Genomic DNA, 8,675 nt, shown 5'->3' on the forward strand with positions numbered 1-8,675 from the left:
TGCTATTTTGTTCATGCGCATTAAAATAAGCTAATTTGCATTAAGCATCAGTTAAAAACTGTGCTTTTCAGTTAATGCACATTAAGACAGGCTAATACGCGTTTTCTTAGTACCTCACAATGGCGGCACTAGATTTAATGTGCGTTAACTAAAGCTCATGGATGCACATATAGACATGCCTTTAATTTCCCCCCCTCCCACACACACTCCGGAGGGGTCCCCAGACCAGCCCCGCAAACTGCCCCCCGGTTCCTCCTGCTGCTACCCACAGTGCACAAAGTACGCACTGGCGCACTCCAAGATCGGCCCCACCCCAACATTTCCTGGAGGAGCCATTCGAAAAGTGAGCGGCTGTACAGAGCGAGCAGGTCCTGATGCCCGAGCTGTTCAGTGGAGGAGCTCGGCGAGCCAGAGGGCGGTTGTGTGCGTGCCGCACGCCCAGGTGCTGCTTAGCAGAGATCACAAACTGTGCAGATGAAAGGCAGAGGGAACGAGCTTCTCAAAATTGCAATGACCTCACCTGCACGATGGAGGGAATTGCAAAAAATCAGTCAAAATAAATGATTCTCGCATAGCCAAGAGGGTCTGCTTTCAAAACAATTAGCTCAAACATCTGCCTAAGCACCCATGCTGTTTTCATATAATTAAAACAAGTCTTCCGAATCCCACTGGACAGTCTTTAAAAACTACTCATTTTCTGCATTATTTACAACAAGGAAACAGTGGGGAAGGCAGCAGACAAACCTTCCCATCGGTCCTTGAAGGACATAAAAAGCACCTCTCACCTGTCCGTCTCCCGCGTCTCTATTATTCAGTGATATTAAGTGGATAAAGAAAGCGTGAAATACGACTCGCGCAGGAAAGTGCGGCGGCCTCCCAAACGTTTGCACCGCCTGCTTAGTGACTGGGAGAAAAGTTCTTTGTGAGGCCGACATGCGGGATGCTCCGGGCCTCCCTGCAGACCGGCTGCCGGGCGCTGCGGTGACTGCATCAAAGGGACGCTGGCTCTGTGGCAATGTCACGGTGCTAAAGTTGGGGGCCTGAGTTCAGCCGGTGGTTGGTGAGCACGCTTCTCCTGCAACACACTTAAACCGCAATGGCCTCTTGTAATTATTTATCAAAGCACAAATCATTAATGCAAAAATGTCTACAGGGCCTGGAGCAAAAATAGTTAATAAAATATAATGCCACTAAATTAAACATTTTAAACTTTCACAATAGAGTAACAGGCACGGAGAAATAAAGAAGGGAAATCTCAGTCCAACAGAGCTGGGTGAATACATTTGTAATAAATTATTTACTTTTCTTTGAGAATTTTTCATTAACAAATTACAATTCTTTTTTTTTTTCCTCCCATTTTATTAATTATTCAGAATTATTCACAAAACAGTAGTCTCTGAGAAGAGTTCCTGCGCCGCAGCTTGTTTGGCAGCCGTGACCAGCGCCCCATACACCAGCGATCGGAAACCCAGCGGCCAGGGGATCGCTCTGCTCTGGGCTGAGCTAATCTGCTCTCCCTGCACGCTGGGCAACGTTTGCGTAGCGCCCGATGCATCAGGGAAACCCGGGCACCTGCTGCCGAGAGGAAGCAGGTACAAAGGGGCCACGGGATGGACTGGACTCGATAGTCGCCAGAGCGTGCGAGGACCCTGCTCGTTTGCAGCCTAGGGGGCAGTGCCAGCACTGCTGCCAGCAATGGGATTTCCCAAGGAGCAAATGCACCACAGCAGCTCTTCCATGCAAGTCCATAAATCCTCGGCGCGGGCCAGGGTGCGGAGACAGATGTCTTCATTGCCTCCCTCCGGAGGTGTCGCAGCGGGGAGGAACCGCCAAAAAGAGCTTGTTCAGCCCCGTGCTGTGAGGGGCACATAAACTACCCGAGGGGGAAGGAGCACGTGCCAGCCAGGGAAGCAAGTGCTAGTGCACCGGTGGTTTCCTGCCAGTGAGGTAGAAATGACCACCTTGCATTGCATGGAGCTGCCCTGGGCCCGCACCTCCGAGCAGCGAGCTGGCGCTGGGGCTGGGGCTGGGGCTGCCCAGGCCCCCCGGAAACCTCTCCATGTTTCAGAGCAGGCCTCTCTGCGCCAGGAAAATCAGCTCTGGGGGATCTTTGCTAATGCCAGTGAGTGGGTCTCAGTTCATTTATACCCCTCTGAAATAGGGCTGAGGGAGGTCAAGGACCACGTACTGCATGCGCAAGCCGGCTCTCCCACTGAACAGGCCACTGCACTTGTGCGTCCGGGTGCCGAGCGCTCAGACGTGGTGGGAGGGGAGCTGCAGTGTCACACACCCTTATCCCCATGCCCTTATTCCCTCGGCCAAGGGAAGTGGGGTTGAGCCAGCTGCCTGGCATGAGGATACAGCAAGGTTTCACCAAGGACTCTGGGGCTTGGGGCCGACTTTCACACTTCCTCCTGGATTACGAGTGCCTCCTGCATCGCAGCGTGCACCTAAATTCAGAGCAGGAGCGGACCCCGGCTGTGAGCCGCAGCTCAATGAGGAGCCAGGCAACGTCTGGCCTGCGAAGCAGGCACTTGGCTTTCACTTGGACATTGGACAACGGGTCAGGCTTTGCCTCTCACACGTGGCAGGGGCTCTGGTTAGAGCATTAAAATGCTGTGGCAAGTTTTTGCTTCTCTTAATGTAAGGCATTTCTCTCTCCCCAGACTGCGCAGGATGGGGTTCCCGCAGGGCCAAAGCAAGTGCGGGTGCTGGCTATTGCTCCATGCTCCCACCGAGCCCCTCCTGCCCCTTCGACACAGGCCAGGAGGGAAGCGAGGTGCTAAGTGTTTCCCATGCCTGTTGCACTGGGCAAAGCCAGCTCACACCTGGGGAGGGCTCTGGAAAACACGCCCCTGCCACTAAAGAGCTTCAGGATGCCCCGACTGTGGCATGGCAGTGAGCGATGTGCAGGGAGGCCGATGCACTGCCCAGACCGTGCCGGCTCCCACGGCCATCCCAGATGCACATACCCGGGCTGGGCTGGGAGATGGGAGCAGCAAGGCTCGGTGCTGGCAGCACGGGGGTGGCCAGGCCCAGTCGCTGCGTACCCCAACACCGTGCCATTCACCGAGGCGCGCCTGACCTCGTGGCACGGGGCCTGAGCGCTCCCAGCTCCTGCTGAGCTCTGGCGTTGCTGGGACCCCTCCAGCACTTGCAAGGCCTTTGCAGTGGAGGGGGTCTCATCCCCCTTTGAAAATCCCAGCTACCACGTAGCCGCAGACTGGGAAGCGCAGCGGCAAGAGACAGCCGCCCCTGCCCGTGCCTGTCGTTTGGGTCTCGTGGACCCGGCGCAGCTGGCGCTAGGCCCCGTGAGCCAGGATGGCAGTGCCAGCATCGCCTCTGCCACAGCTGCAAGGCGGAGGCTTCCTGGGAGGTTCCCCGGAGCATCGGTCAGCGGATGAGGACGCAGCCGAGGTCAGGCTCGGTCCCGGAAGCAGCACGGCGGGGGCACGCGTCTACACACAAGCAAAGTCTTCTCCTTGCGCCGAGCTTTGGGTCCTCTCTGTTGGGTGCGCGCCACCTCGGGGCTAGCAAAGAGGCTTTGACACGACCCTGTTTAATTGTAATTCAACTACTTGTGATATTTTGGTACCAATTAATATTGATTTTACAATTGGTTTACAGAGATGTTGTTTTATTACTAATATATTTAATGTGCAAATCAATAAGAACACTTGTTTGGCTTTCTCCCTAGAAGGTAATAAAATCAAATATCTCAGGAGTAAAATGCTATCTGATCCATAAATGGCAGTAGCAGATGTTTAATGTAATAGTTAAAGACTATGCAGCATTCTTGGCAACTCCATGCATTTTCCACACACACTGTACCAGAGTGACGCTCAATAACTTGCTAGTTACACAAAAGTTTGGTAAATTTGCTGGCCTCCTTCCAGCAGGCAGAAGGTCCCCGATGTCAAGGAGCTGTCGATAGCTCGCGGGTGCGTTACCCGCTTCCCCGGGACCCGCAGGTCACGCCGGCCGCCAGACCCCATGCAGAGCTTCCCCCTTCGTTCAAGTCTGTCACAGGAAAATAGACCCACGTCCTGATGCTCTGCGCCCAGCCATAGCCCAAATGCGGGGCAATGATAAATATGTTCAAGAAATGAGGGTTTTGGGGCCCTGCTCTCTGTCCAGCCCCTCTGAGTGGACTGCATGCATCCACTCCCACGGACCCGCTGCTTGTGGCCTCGCAGCACCCAGGGATGAGGACGCAGAAGGGGGATGTAGCAGCATGAGCAGAGGAAGGGTTAGGGAAGCAGGGCCTGGTTCGTGCACCGGCAGATGCAGATGGGTGGAGAAGAGAAACACAGACCACTGGAGACAGCAGGTCGGAGACCCGCAGCCTGCGGAGACTGGGGGAAGAAGCAGGCTGTACAAGATCTCCGAAGTCCTCCAAGCGCAGGGCGCGAGCCAAGTGCAATGTCGGCATGGGGAAACGGCCACCTGGCTGCTCCTGCCGTTGCATTCACCGCGCAGGCTGGCTGCAGCCTTAAAACCGGGAGAAGGGGAGGGAGCGGGAGTTTACTTTCAGCTGCTGGAGTTGATTTATGGGGGAGCAAATAATGAACTTGGCTGACAGTACATAATAAAGAGAAAAAGTCTTGCAGTTTTAATTAGCCCAAAATAAATGGCTGAGCAGGGGGCTGAATCTGTGGCCCCTGCATCGCCTTCTCCCTGTGCCCGCCCCGGGGAACGGGCAGGCTGCAATAACCGAGGATGAGGAAAGCAGAGGAAGCGATGTGGCCCGGAAGGAAGGGCAGCAGGTCCGAGTCTAGCGGCTGTTTCACAGCTTTGCGAGATCCCTCTCAAACGACGCCTGTCCACACGTGCTCTGCAGGGTGCCGCTGCAGCTCCTCTGCTCCAGCAAGAGTCCTCCTGCCAGGTCTGGACTCGCAGCCGACATCCCTGCGGGCAGCAGGCTCGCGGCGCTCTGGGGCAGGGCCCCGTCCTGCGGAGTACCAGGCATTGCACACCCCTGGGACCCTGCCAGGGGACTCGGTGCTATTGCATGCGCTTGCATAAATCACAGGCAAGGCCGGCTCTGATACCCGAGCAACCTCAGAGCACTGCCTAGACAAGGAGAGAGAGCACGAAGGAGTTCACATACCAAGCTGGATGCTCAACTGCCTACTATCCATCCAGGACCATGGGCCATGTGAGCCCCCCACGTGCCAGCTGTGCATCTCTTGCACCGGTGACCAGGCCTTAGCATACACCTGCATTAATACATCATGTGCGAAGGGGCAACGTGTGCGCTGGGCTGACTGGAGAGCAAGCAGCGCTCAAGCAGCCTGGAGAAAACACGCTCTTCCCTAAAACGGTGAATTTAACAGCAAACAGTAAAGGAATGGAGATAACCCTACAGTCCAAAAGGGACTGGCTCGTGGGGCCCTGTCCTTCCAGTGCTAGGGGCTGCCCCTTGGATTGCCCCAAGGTCCATCAAACCCGCGCGAGGCAGCAGCGGTGCAGCGGGACTTCAATGCGGTCTCTTTTCCCCCATTGCCCAGGGCTTTTGTTGTACGGTGCTGAAATAGGGAGGTTTCCGCTCTCAGGGAGAGTCTAACATTTCTAGACTTGTTTCCATTCAAAATCAAGACAAAGAGAGGATATTTGTTTTAAAAAGACAGATTCCTGCAACATGAGCCATCTCTCTCCAGAGCTATGGGATTGCATTGGTTGTGGTAAATCACTGTTTTAGTAAAGGCACAGGTGTGTCTAGACATCATTGACATCAAACTGTTGGGTGCAATGTAACGGTCCCACCTCACCACAGGACCGGAGGACAGTCGGGCCGGGAGGGACCTCACGAGGCGCTATCTACTCCTGCGCGAGGCAGGGCCATCCCTGACCGAGCATCTCTCCAGCCTGCTCCTGCAAACGGCACCTGCACGTCCCCGTGTCCTTGGCACAACAGAGGAGTCAGCGGTGTGCTTTAACGTTTCCCCTGCCGGCAGTTATTGTCGACATGGACACACCTGCAATGTGTTTTGGAAAATGTCCCTTTGTGGAAACCAGCAGAAACTGATTCCTGTCTTCCCTAAACCTGCTCCAGGTTTTATCTGCCCTGCAGCAATTCCAGGTCTCCACGCGGGACGGTGTATGGCAGATACACAGAAGTCGACCCTCGCAATGAACTGGCTGCTAATTAAGGGGTCTCAGTCTTACTGAGTAATGGGCGGCCAGCTCCATGCGACAGCCCCAGAGGGGCCCAGCCCCTAGCTCAGGCATCTCTCCTCCGAGCATCCCCTCATCCCAGGGGTGCGAAATGCTGCACTGGCCATGTTGGAAGCCGTGAAGTGTCAAGCGCTTCATTTCTTCATGGCAATGGAAAGTGGGAGCTGTGGAGCGACGGGCGCGGGAGCTGTACGGCTTCAGCGCCAGGCACCGCTGGGCTCTCCAGCTCAGCCCGCAGGCGGTCACTCATCCCCCCATGGGGGGGGACGGCCAATGGCCTGACACAGGCAGCTTGAAGTGATGCACTGCGAGCGGGGGCCCTGTCCTCCTCGCTGCCCGGCTCCCCAGGGGCCTTCCCTGCACATGCCAGCGCCTGCGCGGGCAGGGAAAGCAGGATCGGGCCGTGCAGCTACAGCCACGCGCCGAGGATCCCCAGGCAGGTCCCGGGCCCAATCGCTCGTGGAAATCAGATCCCGCTGCCAGAAGTCAATGCGACACCATAGCGGGGTCAGGTGCCCGGGGGCTTACAGACAGGCATGGGGGTGGGGGTCACCTGCACACTCGGGCACCCTTCACGCAGCATCCAGCGAGGCGGCAGGAGCGGGGAGCCGCGCCGTGCCGGGGTCGGTGGGGAGCGCGCGGCGCAGCTCCCTGCCTGGAATATGCAACGCAGAGACAATAGAAGCAAAGTGTAACCACTGTTTACAGAAAAAAATTGTCAAGGATTTATTTATTGGAAGTGACTGAGGAATATGAATTCTACACTCCATTTAAAATGCTTTTTATTTCTCTCAGCCTTGGGGCTCTGAGTACATCTAATTTCACCCATAGCTATAATTCTCCACCAAACAGTGCCGGCTTCTCCTCTGGGTTCCACAGGAGTCATTTTAGTTTATGTCCTCTCCTGATGAGGCTCGTGCCGCGGCTGGAGACACTTACGCACTGGTGAACTTTTTGAACCCTCCCTCCCCGCCGTGTGTGCACGCACGCGCGTCGCCGAGCTGGGGAACCTGCCTGGGAAGCAGCAGGACACGGCACCGGGTTTCTGTCTTCAAAAACACGACAGTAAACATCTCTATCATGCGGGGGGGAGGGGGTCCTCCGGAGGACGCCCGTATTTCACTCAAGACACGTTGATTGTCCCTACCTTGCAGCTAACAAACTATTAGTTTTGTTAGTATATTTATTCCACTAAAATTGGAGCCTGTGATTACAAATCCAATACTGTGATTGAGTCAGGATTCGAGAATAAATCTGCCCGGGTTCATCTGGCATTTTGGTGCAGCAGAAATCCGACGCGCGGGGCTGGTCTGAGGCCCCCGTGGATGCTGGCGGAGGGTGGGGGAAGCCGTGACTAGTGCCCATCGGGCAAATGTCGCCCCGTCCCTGCTGCAAACAGGCCCCGAGCGCAGACGCGCCCGGAACAGCCCACTCTGCCCTGTCTCCAGCGCTGCCCCGCGGCTGCGACGCGCCCCGGCCACCCCAGTCTCACCGCCTCTTTGTGCCCGATTACAGAACAAGTGGGAACGGCGGGCAGGATCCGGTCCCTGGGCGGCCTTCTCCCCCACCCACCGAGCCGCGGCTATGGGGGTCATTCGTCCTCGGTCTCTCTCGTCTCTGCTCTGTAAGCTGCTTGGGGCAGAGACTTTTGCTGTGGGTGTGTACAGCGCCCAGCACTCGGGGAGTGCGCAGATAGCTGGGTTTGATCCCCAGCCCAGCCCCTGAACTGATCCCCGCTGCTCTGCAGATTTAATACTCTCCAGGTCCAAATGCCTTCTAATGGAAAGCAACCTTGTGAAGCGGGGGAGCGCTGACAGCTCCGGTGCAGGGCCCGACCCGGTCTCAGGTGCTGCCCTTAACCCGCTGCAGCCGGGCCTGGTCAGGCGGCTCGACGTGCAGGCGCAGGCCATTTGCGGACAACCGTGAAGCAGCGTCTCCAGCACGAGGGTCTTCCAGGCGCCGTTCGGCAAGCAGTGAAGGAAACCCAATTAGGGGCTTTTGCACTGGGAAGTGGCTGCACTTTTTAAACAGTCATAAATGTTTTCACGTTATTTCTTATCAATTATTAAAAAGGGAATGATTACAAAAAAATTGCAGCGCATACCTGGGGAAATTACCCACGCAGCCAACCTCCGAGCAGCCGGCCCCCACTGCTGGGCGGCTCAAATGACTTTGCCTCCTGCGTACGTTCTGTGCCTCGATTTTCAGAAGAGGGGGGAAAAATATTAAATTTCAGTCATTTGCGGTGGAAGAAAAGGGAAAGCAATTCATGCCGCTGCAAATGAACCTTTATTATTCCAGAGACAGATGCAGGAAGATCTCCATTATATTAGTGTCTGGCTTTTGGAAATCGAGGCATTTCAATTAAATAAAAATTAAGCGCGTGCACACACACACGCGTGCACCCCCCCCCCACACACACACACGGTTTCATGGCTAAAAAGCGTGCCAAACCAGCCATAGCGGGGGAGGAAGGTCACGAATGGACTCTGCCCCCC

Source organism: Gavialis gangeticus, unplaced genomic scaffold, assembly GCF_001723915.1.
Source record: "Gavialis gangeticus isolate Ggan-Ray unplaced genomic scaffold, GavGan_comp1, whole genome shotgun sequence".
Classification (NCBI taxonomy): domain Eukaryota; kingdom Metazoa; phylum Chordata; order Crocodylia; family Gavialidae; genus Gavialis; species Gavialis gangeticus.